Below are 24,843 nucleotides of genomic sequence, written 5' to 3'. Positions count from 1 at the left end.
CTTTCCACACCGCGGGAAAGATGCAGTGCGTCATAGCGGCATTTAAAATTGTAGCCAACATTGCTATCAGTTGGACTGGCAAGAGTTTTAGCGCGCGGTTGCGGATGCCGTCGGAGCCGGGTGCCTTCCTAGGTTGGAGGTTGTGGATCGCGTCTCTAACTTCGTCAGTGGTAATGGGGGGTAACGCGTCCGAGGGCGGCAGGGAAGCTCTGCGCTCGACCTCCCTGTCGACTAACTCGGTGTGTTCGGGGTCCGCGTGTTGAGTGCTGGTGGTGCACTGCTCTTGCAGTGCATCGGCCAGCAGCTCAGCCTTGTCATCGTCATCGAATGCCGGTGGTTGGCCTGAAGGGCGTACGAGGGGAGGCATAGTAGCGGTAGTTTCGGATTTGAGAGTCCTAGCTAGTCGCCAGTATGCTTGGTGGGAGGGCGCGAGTTGTTCTAAATAACTATGCCAATTATCGTTACGCGCGTCACTTAGGCGGGAGTGGACTTCGCGTTGTAGACGACGCATCCGAATCCGGTTTGAATGCGTGGGAAGACGATCGTAGGCCCGGATTGCCGCGTTCCTAACTCTTAAGAGATTCCTAAGTTCGGAGGACAGTCTGATGCGGTGGAAGCTGTCCTCCACATCGACTTCTTTTGAAGATCTAATGATCGCGGAAGAGATGTGATCGGTAATGATGTATATGGATTCGACGGTGTCCTCGGGGGATAGATTCGAATCCGGGCCGTAAGGGAGGATTGGCGGAGCGGCTTCGGCTAGGCACGTGCCCAGCTTATTCCAATCCACCATGGTCCTCGTAACAGTGGCTGGGTTGTGAGGGCGACCGAGCTGCATAAGGACAGGTCGGTGGTCTGAGTCGAGCTCTGACAGTGCTTCGATGGAACGTAAGCGCAGAGTTACGTTCCTAAGCAATGCCAGGTCTATAGTGCTCGGACGCAGCGCGATGTTATACGGATAACATGTTGGAGTTGGGGGACCGACTACTTCAAAAGTGAGGTCGTCTATAAACGCGTCGAGACACCTACCGTTAACGTTCGTACGATGGCAGTTCCACCTAGTGTGGTGGCAATTTAAATCGCCTGCCAGGATGACGGAGTCTCCCATGCCAAACAGTGACTCGATGTCACTGCTCAGGAGGGGCTTGTCCGGGGGGAGATAAACGGATGCGATGACGATCGGCTGGTGTCCCGTCAGCGAGATACGGCACACTGACGCCTCGATATGTAAGAGCGAGGGAGTATCGAGAGGAACAACGTGCAGAGCCCGCCTATAGTAAATGGCAGTCCCGCCTTTGGAGGCGGTGAGTCTGTCATTCCTAACCGTGACGTAATTCGCGACTTTCGGGTCACGACGCGAGGGCTTCAGACAGGTCTCCTGCACTAACAAAATATCTACAAGATGATCGCGGAGGAATTCGAAAATTTGATCGCGTTGCCGCGCGAGTCCGTTAGCATTGTAGAATGCTAACGTAAGGGAATACGGTTTTTCTCTACCTTTTTGCGCCATTGATTACCGGTAAAGAATTTTTATAACGTGCGAGACACGGACTCGTAGACGTCCATGTGATCGAAAGCGGCCGCGAGCCGCTGTTCGGGGGTTACCGACCTACGGATAGCATCTGCGAACGATCGCAGACGGTCAAAGTTTACCGCGGTGACGAAGTCGCGCACGAGCGCGAAGTCGTTGACGACTGAGGGTTGCGGGGGGCGGTACGCGGGCGCGGGGCGAGGTGCGAGCAGGGGCTGAGGCGCGTGACGTGTCGCAGGCGGGAGCTGGGGTACGTTTTGTGTTCCCTCCTTCGTATACGGCAGCGGTTTTTTCCACGCCGAGACGGTGGGAACCGCAGCCGGTACGAAGGCTGGTTTCGGCACTGAAGGCGCCGAAGTCTTTGGGTCGACGGTTCGGGGGGCTGGGTGGTTCAGGCGTTTACGCGGAGCCCTAGGACATCCGCGGTAGTTTGCCGGGTGCCCTTGCTTAAGGCATAGGACACAGCTTGGGGGTTCCGTCGCGGTTTCCCTAACACGCGAACATTCTGTGGTTGCGTGATCGCCAAGGCATTTCACGCAGCGGGGGCGCGCGTGGCAATTACGCGCTGAGTGGCCATAGAGCTGGCACCTGTGGCACTGCCCGGGAGTACCACGTTTATGGGGGGCTTCGATGGTGACCCCGGAGAGGCCGCATATCGTTTTGAGACATGAGATTCTTTTCTTTGCCTCCGGGGTTGATTCTAGCGCGACGAGAATCATATTGTACGGCTGTCTGCCGCGTCCGCTGTGCATCCGGTGCACACTAATTATTGGGAGGGACTGACCGATCAGATCCTCCTTTACGTAGTCTATGTCGAGTTCCTTGGGGACTCCGCGTATCACTACGCGGAGTTCGCGGTCCTCCTGAAGAGCATAGGTGTGATAACCTATGTTCTCCTTTCGGAGGTAAGCAGAGAGGGCCCTATGGTCGCCCGGCGTTGCGACCTTAATCTGAATCCCATGCGCGACGTTACGCGCATGGGTATAATTAATTTTGTTGGCCTGAAGGGCCTGGGATACGCGATTCCACGCTGACTTCTCCTGGAGTATCAGCGGGGGCGGGACAACTGTTTTAGGCGCGGGCGCGGTTTTTGGGCGCGGCGGTGGGATTACGCGGCGGGCGGAGTCCGACTCTGGCGTTACGACTACCTGCGGTCGGGAGGCGGTCGCGGACTTGGTTTGCTTCGTCATGGAGCTCCGGGACTCCACGACGCGAGTACGCTTTTTACCGCGCGTTACAGTTTGGAACCCATCCGAGGTTCCGGGTTGAGGGCTAGTCGCGGACTCGAAGTCCATCTCCGATTCGGTATCGGAGCCTGAACTAGACGCTATTGAGGTCGCGACGGACGAAACTGACGTGATTGACGCGGGCGCGGGGGTAGCGGGGGCGGGGGCGTTAGACGCTACGGCGGCGGCGTGCGTACGTGCGCTTGAACACGGACCGGCGGCGGGGCACGCGAGGCATGCCTGCGAGGCATGTTTGGCGACGGCGGCGAGAGATGCGGGGGGAGAATAATTACCAAATGAGGCCCTATAGGCTTCGAATTCCGGCGCGATTGACGGATATTTTTCCCGAATGAAGTCGATGAAAAGTTTTTCCTCCATCTTTACGTGATTTTCGCCCGGGGGGGGCGGCCCCGGGACTTAAACACGCGCTCGCCTTGCGGCGAGGCCCCTGCGTCGGTAACACTAAATTGGCCGAAGCGATTCTAGGAATTTTAGAAATTTTAGTGTATAGAACAAGTAGAATAGAATTAGAGTGAATAGAACTACTGCACAGTTCCCGGGCGGCAATGCCTTGCAATTAGGCGCAGGTACAAATTCCGAGAAACACTTGGGCCACAGATGTGCCACGAACAATGATCTATTATCACCGGTAGTCACTTCCGACAAAACAATGAGCACGTCCACGCGCGTCGGTTGCTCAAATCGGAATGTGGAATCTAAGAGAATAGTTGTTTAACAATATTTTAATATGATTATTACTCATGAAATAAGCTGACAATAAGTATTGAATTAAGACAACTCACAATGCTTATGTTATCATTGAACAATCTATACTAATATTATAAAGAGGAAAGATTTGTTTGTTTGTTTGTTTCGAATAGGCTCCGAAACTACTGGACCGATTTGAAAAATTCTTTTTCCATTAGAAGCCGACATTGTCCCTGATGAACATAAGCTACTTTTTTTAAATTTTTTTTTATTGTTTTTTTTTTTTTCATGTGTGTTTTAATGTTTCCGAAGCGAAGCGAGGGCGGGTCGCTAGTTAATCATAATCATCAAACTTTTAGTACCTACTCATAAAGTTCATAAAATATCACGAATTTCGAGTTAAATGGAAGCGACAGTCTTTCGAGGCTCGTTATCGAGAATCCTTGGTAATCGCGGCCCCTTTGATGTCGCGGTATGTTTACACTAAGCTAACTGAGAAACAAGTCATTTCAGCGGCGTATGTATGCGCCGACTGCTTTGATCTCGCCGACGGACGCTTTTTGCCCGCCACGTTGAGTTATTGCTGACTTGACGTGCCACAGTTCAAGTAAGGACAGTTGTTTTACTTTAGGAAAATGAAATAATATAAAAATACTTATTATTATAGTCTTAATATAATTAGTTTGTTATTGCACGAGTAAATTTAATTTTGATGCATGAAAAGACTTTTTATTGTATGTATTATCAAATCAAGAGTTAACATGCAACAAACAAAAAAAACAAGTTCGTATTTTATTAGAATAGATAGATTTATTAGAGAGCCATTTGCAGACACAATAAAAACCACTTTTACAACTTAATAGGGAGATTAATGCAGAACTGATTGCGATGCGTTAAAGATAATTCTTGAAAGGCATTGAGGATAATCATTTTTGTTCGAGTAGTAAAGATAATATTTAAATAAATAAATAATAAATTTTACCAACAATCACGCCACGTTAACTGGTCTCGTACTAAGTTCGTAAAGAACTTGTGTTACAGGTACCAGATAACGGAAATAAATGTAAGATTTTTATTATACACATACATATAATTTAATATACATCCATAACCCTGGAAAATACATTTTATATTTATCATAAAAATATCTTCCCTTGGCGGGATTCGAGCCCGCGACCCCCTTGTGTAGTAACCATGTCACTTACCACTACACCAGACGGCCGACGACATCAGCTATGAGTGATACGATTGTAAAAATTACGGAGTAATCTCAAATGATTTTTCGCAGCCGCCTAATGGAACATATAGATACAGATTTTTTTATAATTTACTAATTTTACTAATTTATACCATATTCTAAGTCTGTACACACGTACCTAGCCTTCATTCCCGCAAAGAACCAAAGGGAAACGGGGGTGACTGAAATTCAGCGCTGTTCGATCTATCAACCTTGAACAGTAATAGCTGAGCCACCTCCTTTTGCCTTTTTCTCTTTTTTTTTCTTTCCTTTTTTTTGTATTTCATTTTATTTTATTTGATGTGAAAGGCAAAAAATGATTTTTATTATTTATTATTTTTATTATACATAGGGTGAGCAATTGACCACGTAGAATTAAAAGTTTCCCAACGATGAAGATTATTGAAAATCTAATGTTAATAAAATGGCACTCCTTTTTGTATGGAATGCCTTCATCTCCCTTGTGAAATCGGTGTCTTCAAACAAGCGTCTCTTATTAAGTATCTCTTCAAATAAGATCAAATAAAACTCACTGAGTATCTCGCTGAATCTTCTCAGTGGGTAGTGATTCCGATCCGGCGGTAGATTCTGCGAAGCCCTGCTCTTGTTAGGGTCGGTGCTACCAAGTCTCTCAGGTGAGCCCGTGAGCTCGTCTACCCATTCGAGCGTAGCTAGAATAGCCGCTTAGACTACAAGCGACTAGGTAGGGAAAAAATAGAGCATCAGTTTAGTCACGAAATTGTTTTGTGAATAGCTTCAATTCGAAATTAAATTGCCGTTTGGCCCTGCACTGTGGAAGTGTTGACTTATTTTTGACGTGGCTTCGACTGTGACGAGGCGCGGCTGCCGTGCTACGCCAAATTTCGAGCACCTTGTGTGAGCCGCCGGGAAATTGTACATTTTATGTTAATTACAACAATTATAAACATTTTTGGGGTAACAAAAAAAGGCAACCCAATTTCGGGATTAATTAATTTGAGGATTTGTTGTTACCTGTTAGTGGCGCCGGGGACCATGTTAAAACAATTTTGTTAATGTTACCTACTATGATGTAATTACTTGAAATAATATTTACTCGTTGTACCTATACTTGTGCTAGTTGTTTTTGTAATTTTACATTTAGATTCGTTTTATGTGTTCATTATATTCGCTATAAAGTTTAGAAATTAGAAAAATTAAAATAAACAAAAACATCTTACCGTTTTTAAATACGAGCCCTTACGGGTACTTACCACAACCCTGCCTATTTGTGAACTGAAGCATTAATGAGTTTCTGTTTGAAGGATGTGGCAGGCGTTGTACTGAAAACTGAGACTTACAACACATGTCTCAAACTGGGTGGCAGCTTTTACGTTGTTGCTTGATGTATATGGCCTAGATTACTAATGAATCGACAACAGCTTTAAAAAGAAGTACTCTCTTACATAGGTTATAAGTGGCGTAGAGTAGCGCAACAAAAGTTTTAAAACTTTTAAACAAACAAAAAAATTTGCTGTTTTCATTATAAAATAGATAAATATCAAAGTCAATTGCGCCAACGATATTTACAAGACGAGCTTTCAGATAAAAAGTTTCGAAGTACATAATAATATATTATTACCGTCGGTACACTTAATCCGCTCCTTGGATTTTTTTCTCTTTTATCACTTTTACTGATGGTAGGACCTCTTGTGTGTCTGCATGGGTAGGTACCACCACCCCGCCTATTTCTGCCGTGAAGCAGTAATGCGTTTCGGTTTGAAGGTTGTAACTATACTTGAGACCTTAGAACTTATATCTCAAGGTGGGTGGTGCATCTACGTCGTAGATGTCTATGGGCTCCAGTAACCACTTAACACCAGGTGGGTTCTGGCTCGTCCACCCATCTAAGCTATAAAAAAAAACTTGGTAATAATTTGCGTAAATTTCATTAAATGCACACTGCATATTCAGTCATCATAGAACAATATATATCTTTATCTATTAGCTATAGTGTAAGAGTCGACTCTACACAAGAATACAAGAGAAACACAAACGAATTTCAAGGGAAATTATGAAACAGAAATTCTAGTGCAATTAAAAGAGAAAGCACGTTTTCTTGTTACTTCATTCAGCTTACCGCCTGCCTCCGCTATCGCGAACGGTTCTAACACGCCCTCCGCGTTTGAGACGAATCGACCTCAAACCTCAAATTCGTGTATCGTGATTATAAAGCTCTAGTAAGCAACTTAATAGTAGGCGATCGGTGAGCCTTTTTGCTAACAGTGTTGAAATAAATAAATAAAGCTTAAAGCGGGAATCCATTAAACACGTGTTAAATTAAAAATAATTACAAACACTGTGAGCGAACTCAAAGTGTGTGCGGTGAGGCGTCGCTATGGGCGGAGCGGCGGTCGCCCCGCCCTGTGACGTCACCGCACAACATGGCCGACTGCAAGCTTGCAACTGCAAGCTAACGCCTCATTGCCGCTGAGAGCTTTCAATGTTTTCATGATCGCTCACTATGATACTCGTTTTTTACGTCATACCTTAGTGCTCAAGATTTAAGAACTAAATTATACAGGAAATTAGAATGGAGAAGGCGGCAATTTTAGAAGCTTTAGTCGCATCTTACAGATCTCTTCATTAATAACAAGTTTTTTTTCTCACTCACATTTGTACACTTTCACAGATACTAAACAGCTAATAAACTACCGTTATTACACATTTAAACCTGAAGAAAACTAAACAGACAGAATATAACAAATCACTAAACTTCACTCCTCGCGTTCCCGCCGAAAAGTTGATTCAGTGAAACGTTAAAAAAAAAAATATATGTGTGGTGTCGTAGGACACCGGATAGGAACGAAGTTCCTTATTATAAAAATATTAATTTTAAGTTCTATTTTATTTATTGATAAAAAAAACTACTTTACAAAGTAATCAACTTTATTTTATTCACAACGATTTATAAAATATATAAAATAATAATATACAAGGAAACAGCTATTTATATGAATAATAATAATAACCGTCATCACATAGACACTGTAATAAAAATCTTACGTTACGGACGTTTTTTCCCGGTTAGGGTACCTCCCCGCGTCGTCCCATAAGGAACTTCGTTCCAAAAACAATTAAAATCCAAGACAAAATATAGAACATAAGTAACAAAATTAATGCTTCATACTAAGTCACCTTTTTACCTTTTCCACCGCTTTAATGGTAATCCAAATCCAACAATGTCGGCTCCGGCCTTTACTTATCCAAATTATACGTAGTAACATTTTCAGGGTTAAGTATCGGTCATTATACTCTGAGCTTTTTAAGTAAAAATACGCAAGTTAACCACAGACAGAGTCTAATCACGTAATTCTAGTTATTAAGCTGGTACCCGATTGAATACAGGCCCGTATTTAGAAGCACGATAAACGTAATAATGGAGGTAGAATGGATCTCGGAATTTGTAGGTTTGCTTAATTTCTCAGTACGCTCATTCAGGTTGCTTCTAATACCAAACGTGCACTTGAATTCTGCTTTAGCAACTATGATAGCCATTATTCCAAAGATTGTAGCTTCGTGTCTTAGAACAGGTAGCATTCTCGCAGTGTTTATGATACATAAATCTGTGAGATTATTAACTAAACGATTCAAATTATTAAAACAAAATTTTGCCTGATTCCCTACCTGGCAAGTGTTTACAATACGTCGGGCAAAATAACATAATGACGGGCCTTCCAACAAGGCGCCAACACTCTCCTGACCGTCAAATGATATATAATTTGGTAGTGCATGTATAGATTCTCGGGGATTAAATTTGTGCGCCACAGACATAATCAAATTTAGACCCATAAATTAATTTTAAATCTTACAAATGAGATTTCCTGGATAAATGTAATTTTTATGGGCTTTGATAACTATTTCATACTATACTAGCTGACCTGGAAAACGTTGTTTTGCCATATAAGATAATATTTCTAGAGAATTTCTGGTGTACAAAAAGAAAAAAACGAACTTATTGTAAGTGTATAAGGATGTGGTAAATAAGTGAAAGAGGCATGTAGCGCTGTGAATGATGAGGGAATATAAAAATAACAGAACCTCATTGAACCACATAATGCCTCATTATACCAAAAAAAAAGCCCATGAAATAAAAAATAAATGTTAGGGGTGGACAACCCTTATCACTTATGGGTAATAGTATAGTAGTTTCAGAGAAGTTTGGTAACTAACATAGTGACACGAGAATTTTATATAATAAGATTTAACAGAAGAAAGACTTCTTCAAACGATGCTTGTGGAGGGTACTCGACGGTAAGCAATGATCTGGTGGTACCCCTTGCATTATTGATGAGCTGATCACCATCAGGTGGATCCTACGCTGTTTACATGAGCAGTAAAAGCGCTAGTTAGATAACCAGTTGCCCAACTCTGAAAGAAAATTACTGGTGTATTCTTATTACTGGTGGTAGGACCTCTTGTGAGCCCGCGCGGGTAGGTACCACCACCCTGCCTATTTTTGCCGTGAAGCAGTAATGCGTTTCAGTTTGAAAGGTGGGGCAGCCGTTGTAACTATAGTTTGAGACCTTAGAACTTATATCTCAAGGTGGTGGCGCTTTTACGTAGTAGATGGATATGGGCTCCAGTAACCACTTAACACCAGGTGGGCTGTGAGCTCGTCCTCCCATCTAAGCAATAAAAAAAAATTATTATGTTTGATAACAAAAAATTCGTTCATTTTTCATACAGTAGGCTCAAAAATACTGATACTACATTGAACCACATAATTTTCGTCTCAAATCGATTCAGCATTCAGTTCAATCTAAAATTTCTTTTAAAATAATAGCTTTTTCACAAGCATTTTTTTAATACGCTTTTATTAGCTGCAGAAGTATGTATGCTAGTATGTAACGGAATTTTTGAACATGATTTTGACCCCCTTCAAAAAGTCGGATTAAATCGAAATTTGGTATACTTATCAAGGACCGAGAATATTAAAAAAAAAATTAATAAAAATATTGAAAAAATTGAAATTCAACTAAAAAATAGAAAATAAATTTGAATTAAAAATAGTGTAAGAAAAAATAATAATATGGTAAAAAAGTTTTTCTATAAAAGCGTATTTTGTTAGTTTTTTTAAACTATTACATATTTATTTGTAAAAAGACTTTAGCGCCGCCAATATAAATTAGTTCTGACCAATATAATGTGTCATGTTTAAAGATAATAAAACCGGTGTTTGCGAATTATAGGCCAAAGAACATTCGTTCAATCATTTCGATGACGTTTGACTAGCGTAGCATTAACCCGGTCGGTCATTATGGTGCGAATTTGCCGAATTATTGTGTCAAACGTTTGACGAATGGGTCGAGAGTAGATTCGTTGGCGCCAATGTAGCTATGGTGCCATACTGTAATGAGCTTACCTGTTTTCTTTTGTGTGTTTGAAAGTTTTTTCTACTTCCTGGGTGGCTTAAGAATTATGAATGAATGTTTCTTAATATTCTTTTTTTCACGAGCTTAAAAGCTTGTTTTCGTTTAATAACTGCTTTGTGATGCCTTTTTGTTGTTTTATGTTTACGAATGGTTTAGGTGTGAATAAGTACCTGCGTTATGTTTAAAATAATCACAAACAAATTTTACGACCACCATGGTTGGTTTTGTTATGATACAAAACTTAAACGATCCATGTAGTTAAAAAGTTTGTGCTCTTTGTTAAAAACGAAGTAGGTATAACTCCAGAATTATAATAGCTTAATCCTGAATAGTGAGCTAATTATCTAGTTATGAATTCGAATTATCTAAAATACAAAATAATTTCATAGATTACATCAGCAACGCATACTCTGAAATAAATACAGTTTCTGAGTTGATTATTATAAAGCATTTTCTTCTGTTTTGATGACTAATTAAAACGAATTTGACTGAATCAGTTGTGTAGTAATTAGCGTCCCGAACTGTTGCGCCGAGAGTCGTAGATTCGATTCCGACATCGGGCAAACATTCGTGTGAAAAAGTTTGTTTGCTCTTTGTTTGAGTGTTTATTATCTATATATGTGACGGCGTTAACGATATTTATGTTATACAGCACGTGCAATAGGAGTGACTCACACAAGCCAAGCGCGCCGGCCGTGTCGTTCCACTCGTAAACAACAGCTACATCAGAAGTGGGATCAGGACTCTACTCTCACTGGCGTGACGTGTTTGAACATGTTCGAAGTACAGCAAAAAAAAACATGATGCAGATCAGAATACTAGTAGTGGTACGCCACAAGAGCGTGAATGCAGCATACGTAAGTCGTGTAATAACGTCTCTGTTACCTCGATGGAAGATCTGAGCCACGAAGAAATCGTCACATCTTACGTTCTGGCTCATGTTGCCCAGTTTGACTGTCGACGTCATCACATGGCGTTTACTAACGGAAATACAACACGTAACAAGCTATTGCAAGAAATTAAGGCAAGTGCAAATCTCAAGTGAAACTTCGATCGCAATAATGGATCTGTCATGACGAGTGGGTAGTTCCGACATGAATCGTTTTTAAGCCAATGACTACTGCTAGAGTTACATGGCACTAGTACAGTAAACCAGGACATGAGACTGTGAATTGTCGCTGAAATTTTAGAATCTACTCGATTCAATACCAATAACACTACACGTTCGATGACTTCGGGCTCCAGCAAGCAAGCAAACAAGAAAGCAAGCAAGTTTCCGTGGGGAAGAAAAATTGACACATCTGAAGTCGTCGTGACCTGTAAGATAAGACGTCCGGTGAGTTCGTGTCTGGCGATGCGGCCGCTGGCGGATGCAGGTTTTTCCGGTGAAGTGCGTGCTTGTGCGTGCTTGACATGTGTTCGCGGTTGGCTTCCTCAGTGTGGGAGTAACATCGTGTAAGAGAGGTGGAACCCGTAAAATTGTAGTTTGCGTGGTGGCTGGTAAGATTTGTTGCGGTAAGAAGTTTGCATGGTGGTAAAATGTCTTGTGAGTCTGCACAGGTAGCTGGAGGTGAGACTTCCGCGGTCGCGGCCCACCCAGTCCGCGAGAACCGGGCAGATCGCCTCGACGGTACGGAGGCCGGCCGACGGGTCCGCCAAACGACGAGACCACGCCTCCAGCACGGACTGCCGATATTGGAGCCCCCGCGCTCCGGCTGCACTTGCGCTAGGGCGCCCCGTCTCGTAGGAGACTGTGAGGTATCATTGAATAACTCTGACTGCGATCGCGCGCTGCCGGCGTCGCAGCGCGGCGACGTTCTCGTGGGTAAGGACGTGGCACCAGACGGGTGCTCCGTATAGTGCCATCGACCGCACGGGTACCATCACCCTGCCTATTTCTGCCGTGAAGCAGTGGTGTTTTTCGGTTTGAAGGGTGGGGCAGCGGTTGTAACTATACTGAGACCTTAGAACTTCTATCTCAAGGTGTGTGGTGCGTTTACGCTGTGGATGTCTATGGGTTCCAGTAACCACTTAACACAAGGTGGGCTGTGAGCTCGTCCACACATTAATACGAAGAGCATAATCAAACTAAATTAGATACGAAGTTTAAAGGGCCGTTTAAAGTAGTTGAAGTATTGGATGGTGTCGATTTAATTTTGACTCTCACACATTCGCTTAAGGCTCGAGCTACTACTTGCCTCACAAAAATACAGCCTGCAAAACCTGAACAACCTCCTCATCCGTGGGCGCCCGGCTCTCGCCTGCAAGTCGGCTGTTACGTGTGCGGTGATGCGAGCCATGTAGCTTCTGGGTGTTCCATGCGCTACAAGAAGAAAAACGACACTGCTCCAGGTGCTGTGGCAGGTCCAACCAGAGACGTCAACGTGTGTTCCAGAGCTTCAGTGTGTTACAGATAAGTGGTTTTGGCTCCCCCTTTATGTTCCATTCAGGGTCAGACTGTAGTCTTATAAAACAAAGCCATAGTAATTTATTCAACGGTAAGCGGTTTCATGAACAAGTCACCGTAGTCACCCTAGACACGTCCTTACGGATCCATCAGATCCAATAACTCTTGCATTAGATACCTTCAGCTCTAACACTAGGAGCAGGCTGAGGAACCCCAGTAATCGTACTCGTCGAACTCGACAAAGAGGTCGACGTGCAACCTAACCCATGCATCAGCCCACTGAGTTTCTCGCCGGATCTTCTCAGTGGGTCGCGATTCCGATCCGGTAGTAGATTCATTCGCGAAGCAATTGCTCTTGAGTTGTTAGGTCTCCTGCGGAGGCGCTCGGGCAGTTGTTAGCAAATCCCACCCCTCTTGGCTGAGCCTTTGCTCGCCCACCCGTCCTGGTGAAGCGGGAAAGGCCTCCGGGCGACCAGTAATCTTTCAATCATCTGCAGTTTTGGAAAACGATAGGTATAAGTTGAGATATGTAAATGGTTCTAGTGTACAAAGTTCCCCATGAAAACTTACGCGAAGTACCTCGAGGCCCGTCAGGCCTACTAGAAATTTCTGAAAATTATAGTGACGATGACGTGACGGCGTACACAGATGGGTTAATTAATCTTGTTCGTGAAACTGATCTTAATGATGACGACTCTATCACTGACAATAGAAGCGACATTTTTGTCCGCAAATAGCGATACAGCAAACATAGTCTGTGGGTAGTGATACAATGTCTGTAAGCTCAGGCACCTCAGGTGCAGGTGTTGGAAATGTAGAAAACGATGGTCGGTCTCGCACTATTTCTGAAGAAATTCCGTATAAATGTTCTGGTTTAAGAAATGTTTTAACAAACGCTACCGTACACGCAGATTAAGAAAAAAAAAAAAAAAAAAAAGAGAATTGTATGTGGCTAGAGAGATGTTAATCCGGACTAGCAAAAAAAAAGAGGAAAAAAAAAAAAAAAAAGTGTGAAGTCATTGAAGGGTCTGTCCGGTCCAATGGCTTGGCTATAGGGATTTTCATCCAGATTAGCCACAACAATTAGCTACAGGGATTGCGATTCGGTCTAGCATTATCCGGTCCAGTTCGAAAAACTGAAGGGATAACAATTCCGGTCTAAGTTAAAAGGGACATACTTACATACCTGAAGAGTTTTAAATGAACTGGCCCAGGTATGTAAGCAGTCTGAAGGTTATTTATAGCCAGTATAGGATTTTCTGAAGAATTATGCGAACCGAACCGTACTATATTGTTAATATCATAGACCACGTTTTAAGTTGCATCCGTTAATGTCAGGATGAACGAACACGTTTGTTGTTCACAGACATACCATAAGAATGCGCGCACGAGGACGAGCGCACGTCAGTATGGCCGTGACGGCGTTAACGATATTTATGTTATACAGCACGTGCAATAGGAGTGACTCACACAAGCCAAGCGCGCCGGCCGTGTCGTTCCACTCGTAAACAACAGCTGCAACAGAAGTGACTCATAAGCCAGCTGCGCCGGCTAGTATAAAAAGGCGGAACGTGCCTTGAAATGAACATTCGTTCGACTGCGTTTGCCCGGTGCACTTACTATATCGTTGTTACGTTGTGTGATTCAGTGACTGTTGTACGTACTGGTTAAAGTTGGACAAGTGTTAAAGTGAATTGTCAAGTTAACATATTGTTGATTAAATCAGAAACCAAAGGTGACATCGTTTTACTTGGTGTTCAACAAGATAATATCTACCCTCAAGCCTACATATGTATACATTATCTGACCGCGACGGGGCAACGCAAAGCCGCCGTCGCACGGAACATGTCTTGTCGGATCCCCCGGATTCACTCTCGGTGCCTTTAGACCTCTCAAGCACCGGTCACCGTCCTCATCGAACTCGCTGATACCCTTGAGAGGCTATTCCAGCTTCGCCTTGACGTGTGAGTGAGCTCACGGGGCTCAAACCGGAGGTGTTGCTTACACTGGCCCTAGAAAGAGCAGTGCTTCGTAGAATCTACCACCGGATCGGAAAGGCGACCCACTGAGAAGATCCGGCGAGAAACTCAGTGGGCTAAAGTGCTAATGACACCTATACTTACATATTAATCGGATAAATCGTATCGGTATCGGTAACAACTGGTGGTAGGACCTCTTGTGAGTCCGCGCGGGTGGGTACCACCACCCTACCTATTTGTACCGTGAAGCAGTCATGCGTTTCGGTTTGAAGGGTGGGGCAGCCGTTGTAACTATACTTGTGATCTTAGAACACATATCTCAAGGTGGGTGGCGCATTTACGCTGTGAATGTCTATGGGCTCCAGTAACCACTTAACACCAGGTGGCTCGTCCACCGATCAAAGCAATGACAAAAAAAAACGTCTTATAACAGATAAATAACCAATATACAAAGAACTAAACATTTATTACACGATTATTTACACAGAAGATAACTCACTTCTACATTACATTTATGATTATTAGGCCGATGTATGACAGCTTTGTTCACAATCGAACAACAATAACCTAGTCAAAGTCAAGTAAACGAGAATAATAAATTTAATTAAACCTCAACAAGGAGACGAGAGGTCCACGGTCTATCGCCTTTATTGAAATTTCAAACGCGTGTTACGGTACAAATCGCGCACACTTCTCTTAGATGACGTCAAGAAACATCGACGCTTGAAAGGCAAACGTGACTAAGCGATAATACATGAACTTTACAGTAGACTAATTTAAAGTTGAAATACCTGAATTTTTTTCTTTTTTAACGAATCTAGCTGTAGGATTGAAATTATTTGAATAGACCTAGAAATATATTTTTTTGCGCATCGAATATTATTTATTAGTTAGAATATTATTTATAGGTTATTGCCTATCATTTATGTACAAAGCAGTTATTGTCGCTTAGTCACGTTTGCCTTTCAAGCGTCGATATGTATTTTTGTATTTTTTTCAAAGTATGTCTGTTCGAAAATTATAATTTGTTTTTATCTTTCTTTTCTTTGGATCAACAGACAAACTTACTGTACAGCTGACATTTAAAGGGAATGGTTACCCAGAGATATCATACGCTAAACTCAGCCACTTACTTTGGAAATAATGATACCAAAATGGCAATCGATTTATGTAATGAAAAGGCAGAATTTTTAAAACGAAAAGCAAGACTGTTTCTCCGTAGAAATTATGTCTAAATAGTCTATACGCTTATGCGAAATTCTTAATTCCGGATTGACTTTTCTTACATGATGCAATTCAATAATCGTCAATGATCGTTTCAGTCATGTTTACATGACAATAGCTTACCAACGATACGATGCGATGTATCTTATCAATTTATAAGCATGGACCTATTTTATATCTATTATATCTTACTCATAATGTTTCCGATAAGGTTATGGTAAAGATAATCTAAGAATGCTAAGACCTATGTTCAAAAACACTTCGTCTCAAAGACAACTCAGATAAGAGTAAGGACTAATTAAAGAAGAAATCTACTGTTTGAATTCGGAACGTCAAAAGTGTCAACGAGCGACGTCCGCTATGACGCTTTACCCCTTTTCATTTCCAGCCGCCAAGGGCGACACATCTATTTCATATTTCTTATATTCATTAATTTTAAATTCTTTAATTTGTCACTTATGAACTAATAAAAATATCAAACTAATAATACAGTCCACTCTTATTCACCACAATGCGACACTACATTCGTACTTTCAAGATATAACCGAATGTTTATCTATGTTTTTGTCAGGTAAGTCATGTATGTCCGAACACCGTCGACTATCTGAAGCCTTCGAACGATTCCCGACGTTCAAACGCCCTCCAAACGTCTTCAAATGATTTGAAATTCAAACGAATTCTAGAATCAAAAGCGCCGCGCATTCGTGACTCGCGACCGATGAGGAGCCTCGGCTTTTTACGGTGACAAGTGTCCAATTATCGTTGATTGAAATAATAATAGAGGCCTCGAGATGAAGGCGCTTGCAGCATGCGAAATTAGATTTTGAATGGCGGATCACGTGATCTTGTAGGCTAGGAGATTGGATCGGTGAAGCCTTTTTCTTTATTTTTTATAGCTATATGTGTGGATGAGCTCACAGCCCACCTGGTGTTAAGTGGTTACTGGAGCCCATAGACATCTACAAAGTATGGGTTATTACTTACTATCTTACTTGTTTTATTATTTATTGTCTTATGTCATAAGTTTTATTTTAAATGATATCATAAATGATCTTAAAAATATAAAATGGCAAAAAAAATGTGTTTTTAAATGGAAATTTAGAAGATTCAAAAAACACGATTAACCGTTTTTTGAAAATTGAAGATTTATGTCTCGCGCTAGCAATGATAAATTGACGGGAACTGTGGCAACACTTAAACACAACAAATTTATTTTATAGACATTATATTTGAGGTACAATGAGGTTTTTTGTGTAAGAGGGGAGTGCGTGAGGAAATGGTTTATGATAGAGGAGTATGGAAGGAGAAAACATGTTGCGCCGACCCCAGGTGACTGGGAGAAGGGCAGGAGTACGGTTTTTTTTATTTTTTTTTATTGCTTAGATGGATGATGATGATGATATTATTTTTCTAACAATACAACTATTTTGGTTTCATAAATAACTAATGTATTGTGCCAAAACGAATGAAGTTCGTGGGAAACAGTTGGAAGCTATAACCGCTCGTAGTGGCGAATTTTCAGTAATTAACGTTTTTGCGGCGATCATTGTGACGCTATTGATAACACCTGCTTTACTGGTGGTAGGACCGCTTGTAAGTCCGCACGGGTAGGTACCACCACCCCGCCTATTTCTGCCGTGAAGCAGTAATGCGTTTCGGTTTGAAGGGTGGGGTAGCCGTGGTAACTATACTGAGACCTTAGAACTTATATCTCAAGGTGGGTGGCGCATTTACATTGTAGATGTGTATGGGCTCCAGTAACCACTTAACACCAGGTGGGCTGTGAGCTCGTCCACCAATCTAAGCAATAAAAAAAAATAAAAATAAAACCTACGAATTATAAAAAAAATTGTGATGTCGTGGGACACCGGATAGGAACAACATTCCTTATTATAAAAATATTAATTTTAAGTTCTATTCGAGGTATAAAGAAAATAAAACTGGATGTTTTGCAACAACCCACGGTCATTCGGTAACGTGCGAACTTATTGTGGTACACTTCATTCACGGTTGTTTGCTTAAGAGTTAGTGTATTGCGCAAACGAACGCTCTGAGCTCGTGGTCAATGAATGATAAGAAAACATTATGTTCTTTTTTGTACGTTATTACAAAGCTAAGTCCTACACTGTGTGCATTACTAATAAAAATCTTACGTTACGGATGTTTTTTCCCGGTTAGGGTACACCTCCGCATAATCACATAAGGAACTTTGTTCCAAAAAAAGCGAAGCATTATCCTTTGATGAGATAAAATATTACTAGCTCCCGGCGGAACACGTCGGTTTTTCTAAAACCCCACCCGCGAGGTATTTGAGAGACAATCTCGACATTTTTGGACGCGGCGGCATTCCTGTCCGCGATACCAGCGAATTTCCGACATATTTCCACCCATCATTTATTCTGTCGGCGCTTCTTTCGTTTCTAAATCGATTCTAAAGAATTTTTAAAATATAAGGGATGGATGATAAAATATCCGAGAGTATTTCTAGTTCGTCGTTTTTTTGTTTTTTGTTGGCTAAGAATTCATCGATTTTAATACGCTGTTAGCTTCAGACGTATGTATGTTAGTATGTATTAACGATATCTTTGAACATGATTTTGACCCCCTTCAAAACGTCGGATTAACTCGAAATTTGGTATACTTATTAAAGACCGATGACAATTCAATATTAAAAAATTCAAAAAATATATTGATAAAGTTGAAATTCAACTAAAAAATGAAAAATAAATAATAGTTTAAAAAACTAACAAAATACGCTTTTATAGAAAATCCATGCGGTATAACCATAATCCTGGCCAGTGGTCAGAAGAGGCTTCAGAGGCCTTGGGGTTCAAATAACCTCAAAAAGTCTGGTGCAGAAGGCAAGGGGAAACCACTGCAACTACTTTCCCAAGAAAATCGTCATGGAAGTAAACATTATGGAACCACGATTGCCATGCGAACCGCCTGGCGACCGGCGCTGCATCGCTTCCGGGGCATGCGGTGGGAAATGGGCTACCGGCCACGTCGGAGTAGGAGACCAGGCTCCGCGTGGAAATAATGTTACTGGAAACTCTGCGGCCTTACCTGTCAAACTCCGAAAAATTCAGAAGATAGGAACATGGAACGTGCGTGGTTTGCTGAAACCCGGTAAGATTGACATTGTGGAAGGGGAGGTGACTAGGTGTGATTTGTGTATATGCGGACTAAGCGAAACACACTGGAGAAACAGCGGACATTTCTTCACAGAGAACCATGCTGTATACTTTTCTGGAAATGACAATGATAGTCAGAACGGGGTGGCAATTCTTGTTCCAAGGCATAGGAAAAATTGTGTAATAGGATACGAGCCAGTTAGCGACCGCATCATATCTATGAAACTGAAAGCGTCGCCTGTAAGCCTAAACCTTATACAGGTATATGCCCCTACTACCACTGCACTACCCGAAGTTTTGGAGATTTTTTATAGAGAATTGCAGATAGTGATTGCGAAAGTCCCCAACAGAGAGCTGCTTGTTATAATGGGTGATTTCAATTCTAAAATTGGAGCTAACTCCAATTTGTATAACAACTGTGTAGGGAAATTCGGGCTTGGATTGCGAAACGAAAGAGGTGAAAGATTGATGCGGTTCGCAAATGAAAATGGCCTGACCGTGGCGAACAGCTTATTTCAGCACCACCCTCGTAGACTGTACACCTGGACATCACCTGGAGGAAAGCACCGTAATCAGATCGATTATATACTAATTAGATCTCGTTGGCGCACATCTGTTCTTAATGCCCACACACTACCTGGTGCCGTTTGTGGTTCGGATCACGAACTTCTGGTCGCAAAAATTCGACTGAAGCTCAAGGCTGCCCGATCTCCTAGAGCGCAAAGGAGGATCGAAGTAACAGATAGGGCAAAGTTTACTGCGGCGTTCGAACGGAAATAGACAGAGTGGACTGACGTTAATCACAATGAGGCTACACCGGAAATGTTATGGAGCAAAGCTAGACACCTCATTCAAAATGCAGTAATAGAGTCCAAACCAATATCGGAAATGCGCAAACGCCAACACTGGATGACCGATGGTACGCTCGCCCTAATTGAAGAGAGACGTCGAAAGAAAGCTCAAGGCATAGACACGAACAAACTGAATGTATTGTCTGCTAATATTCAGGCCAGCTGCAGACGAGATCATAACTCTTATCTTCGTAACATTTGTGAAGAGGTCGAAAAACATGCTATGAAGCATGAATCTAGAGATCTCTACCACAAAATACAGTTCATTACCAAATCACTGCCATCTAAGGGCCTGGCCACAGCTACTGGCGGTGCGTTTTGCGGTGCGTTGCGAGGCGCGGCGGGCGGCGTGATTTGCGGGGGTATGCCACAGCTAGACTAGTTGCGACGGCGGCGGCGTCAGAGGTGCACGTATTTAGAAAGCCCTATCAAATTTTTCTATCAAAAGTGGCACGATATTACCTTGAAATAAGTGCGTTCTTAACTGAAGATATTATTCAATCAAGAATAGGAGCGCACCCAGTTAGAAAAGGAGAGAACTTGGCGAATTTCACACTATTTATTATTATATTAGGAATATTAGGAATATAAGAACTATTCCGATAAATAGATTATTAATAGAAAATAGATTCAACCTTCACAGAGATTACCAGGTTCAAATCTCAATTTACCATACGTGTTAATTGCCGATAAAGCCTATCCTCTTAAAAATTGTTTGATGCGCCCATATCCACCGGGTGGTTTTAATGCGGAACAAATAATTTTCGACAAAACATTATCCCGGGCAAGTGTCACAATTCAGTTCGCGTTTGGTATTCTAACTAATAAATTTCGTATTTTTACGAAAAGTGTAAAGGGAAACAAAAAGCACGCGGCATTGATTATGAAGGTTTCGTGCCTTAAGAGAAAGAGATGGAGACAGAGATGCAGATTTTCAGCAGTTTGTTTCCCAGTTTGGAGACTCCAATATTCACAATAGCGTACGCAGATCAAGACGGAATAATCGAGCAGCGGATCAAGCATCTAAAATACGAAATCAATTCAAATTTCAATAATCCTATCCAAGAGTATCTATGAAACCATTAGTACCAGAAAATTGTTGTTTTATTTCGTCCCACATTTTTTTATAACATGCCTATATTTATGATGTGAATGTTTTGACATCCATATTTCTGGTCTACTCAGTATTTCACTAATGAATCGTTCCACATCCGTATCCATCCGTATTTTATTAGCTCAACGCGCGGTAAAAACAAAATGATTTGTTTCGGTCGCGCGATGCCTCAATGCGCCCACCGACACCGCCGCGCGCGCCGCTCAGAACTGTGGCCGCCTCGATATTGTCTAGTACATTTGTTTCACTCGCACATCGTGCAGCTCGTCGCCGCCAGATGTCACGCGCCTCTCACCGCGCCTCGCAACGCACCGCAAAACGCACCGCCAGTAGCTGTGGCATACTTCATAGGTTGTCTACCATTTGTTTTCGCCGCTCCCGCTTACCGCGCCTCACGACGCACCGCAATTCGCACCGCTCTCGGCTGTGGCCAAGGGGTAAGACCTGGGCTATTGTAAATGATAAAAACGAACTGATAACAGAGTTGGATCAAATCTCTGAAACATGGAAGAGTTACTGTCAATCGTTATTCCAGGATCCACAGTCACGGCAATTTACAAGTACAGACCCAAACGATGAGGACTTGGAGCCAAGCATTCTCCTGTCTGAGGTTAGGGCTGCTATAAAACACCTCAAAAACAGGAAAGCGACTGGTAGAGATGCAATTCCTATTGAAACAATAAAAGCCTTAGGAGAACGCGGTGACCACATATTTCATAAGATATGCAACAGGGTATGGCAAACGGGAGTTTGGCCGTCGGAATGGACACATACCGTGTTTACTCCCCTGCATAAAAAGGGCTCTACGAAGAAATGTAACAACTATCGTCTAATTGCTCTTACATCACAGTCTAGCAAAATTATGTTACATATTCTGAATGAGCAATTAAAAACCTATCTGTCCAAAGAGATTGCTCCGGAACAGGCCGGTTTCGTGAGGGGGAAAGGCACTCGGGAACAAATTTTCATCGTACGTCAGATAATTGAGAAAGCAAGAGAATTCAACAGGCCGACATACATTTGTTTTGTTGACTTCTCCAAAGCGTTTGACTCGGTGAAATGGCCTGTTTTGTGGAAGACCTTACTGGATCTGGGGACACCGAAACATCTTGTGCACCTACTGAGACGCTTATATGAGAATGGTACGGCCTCGGTGCGCGCGGATGACGTTCTCTCTGATAACTTCCATCCAAGTGCTGGGGTTCGCCAAGGTTGCATTGTATCGCCGCTCTTATTCAATGCGTACACAGAAATCATAATGCGTATCACTTTGGAGAACTGGACAGATGGTGTAGCAATTGGGGGGTATAGGATTGCAAACTTGCGATACGCGGATGATACCACTTTGTTTGCAACTGATGCGCAATGCTTGGGGGAGTTACTGTCGAGGATGGAACGTGTGAGCCTTGAGTTTGGATTAAAGATTAACCGCAGTAAGACCAAGGTGATGATTGTCGATCGCGCTATGAATAACTCGCCGGACGTGACTCAAATAGCGGGTTGCGACGTGGTCCATTCCTACATATACCTTGGGGCGTTAATCTCAAATAATGGCGGATGCATTGACGAAATCAGAAGGCGCATGGCTGTCACGAGGTCGGCGATGGACGGGCTGAGGAAAGTATGGAGAAATAGAAACATAACGAAAACCACAAAGATCAGGCTCGTTAGAACACTAATATTCTCTATATTTCTATACGCTGCTGAGACGGGACCGTGCGAGACGTGGAAAGGAAGAAAATAGACGCTCTGGAAATGTGGTGCTGGAGAAGAATGCTTGGAGTTTCGTGGACCGACTTTCGTACAAATGTCTCGATACTTCAGGAACTCGGCATCAAGCAGCGTCTATTTGGTATAGTACAGTCTCGAATGGTGAATTTCTTCGGACACGCTTCGCGACGAGATGGCCGGTCCATAGAACGCCTCGTTGTACAGGGAAGCGTTGATGGTACAAGACCGCGCGGGAGGCCACCAATGCGGTGGACCGACCAAATTAAAACTGCAGTGGGAGGTCCCCTAAATGAATGCAGTAGAATGGCCTCGAGCAGGGAGAGATGGCGCGACATCGTGAGACGCATCAAGTCTGCCCCTTCCAACACTACATGACGATCACGACCACTCTGTCAAGAGTGACACGACTGAGAAGAAGAAGAAGAAAATCCATCTAAAAAATAGAAAATAAATTTTAATAAATTTGCCTTAAAAATAGTTTAAGAAAAAAAAAAATTGGTAAAAAAAGCTGGGGAGCATGGTATCAGTAGTTATAAATATTTTGTGAACAGATATGAGTTATTTTGATAATAACTTGAAAAGCACCCCACGCTTTTTTTACAATAAAATCATTTTTTCTTACACTATTTTTAATTCAAACTTATTAAAATTTACTTTATATTTTTTAGATGGATTTTCTATAAAAGCGTATTTTGTTAGTTTTTTTAAACTAATACAATGAATGGCTTAAAGTGTATAGACATTTCGCTGTCATGGTTTTTTTACGATCTTGTCACTTGGTTATCGCAGATTCATCACCTTGGCCCTTCGCGTCCACTATCATGATCAGCCAAGATATGTAACTGGTATATTTCAACATCAATGACGTTGTTATCTTTGCTCATGAAATTGACGATATCCATGGGCGATAATTGACCGCGTTGATTCAATTTCGCGTTTGTAATTGTCATAATATAAATTGCGACATTACGATCACTTTAAAGTTTTAGTTTCGTTGCCAATAACGATCCGGTGGTAGATTCAGCGAAGCATTTTGCTTGCTAGGACCAATGCCAGCGGATCCCTCAAGTTGTAATCTCACCTACCGGTCTGCGCGAAGTTCAATTACTACCTGTTCATAGATTTAAGAAAACTGTTAAGGAACGTTTGTGCAACAAGGCATATTATAAAGTTAAGGATTATTTACTAGATGGCACTACGTTGGAATGAGGCGTTCGCTCCTGGCCTTTTCATTTTTCATTATTATTATTATTATTTTTAATTGTATTTTTTGACTTGTTTTTTCCATTATTGTAAATATTTTTATTTATTTAAAATAAAAAGAAAATATTTGAGAAAAAACAAAAAAAAAGCCCGCTGAGTTTGTTTCGCCGGTTCTTCTCAGGACTGTGGCTTTTTTTGGAACCGGTGCAGCGGTGGTAGAGTTAACATTGTTATTTATATTTTGACATTCAACAAGTGTTGTCATACTGACATCTTAAGTTGAAATAAATGATTTTGAATTTGAATTTGAATTTGTTGGAAATAGACCCTTAGGCAACCGACGATTAGTTATAAAAAGAAAAGCGAAATTAAACCGTAAAAGTATTATTAATTAATGTCCACTGTAAAATATTATTGTATAATACTAATATTCTGAGGTAGAGCGGCCGTCTATGTCACTGTATGCAATTTAACCAGCTGAGACCACTGACGTTGTGCGACAATAATACCTATTCAAATGAAATACACCATGAGCACATGACCCGGACGAGGTTGAGTGTACACGGACGATTCTCATATAAAAATATTTACGAGTATTTAGGATTAAATTAAAAGTAAATACGTTAAAAATAAATGACTTAATTTCGCGTTTTTTAATTATCATTATAACATTTCCGAAATATCGAATATAGTTTTAACCGTCGCGATTGACATGGCTTGACATAGTCTAAGGCTTTCGTAAACCTGAGAAAATACTATATACATATTGTTAAGGATCTCTAAATCCCCCTCCAAACAAGTTTTTATTCTCGCCCACCACCGAGCTTCACTTCTTCGAGCGATCGCGAACACATATACATTTTTAACGATTACATTATCTACTACATATTGCTCTTCATTATAATTTGTTCTACAGTTTTAATCTATACTAATATTATAAAGAGGAAAGATTTGTCTGTTTGTTTGTTTCGAATAGGCTCCGAAACTACTGGACCGATTTGAAAAAATATTTTTCCATTAGAAGCCGACATTGTCCCTGATGAACATAGGCTACTTTTTTATTTTTTTTTTATTTTTTTTTTATGGTTTCATGTGTGTTTTAATG

Source organism: Bombyx mandarina, chromosome 09 (assembly GCF_030267445.1).
Source record: "Bombyx mandarina strain Sakado chromosome 09, ASM3026744v2".
In the NCBI taxonomy this organism is placed as follows: domain Eukaryota; kingdom Metazoa; phylum Arthropoda; class Insecta; order Lepidoptera; family Bombycidae; genus Bombyx; species Bombyx mandarina.
The sequence above is the reverse complement of the archived record's forward strand: the minus strand, read 5'-3'. Positions refer to the sequence as shown.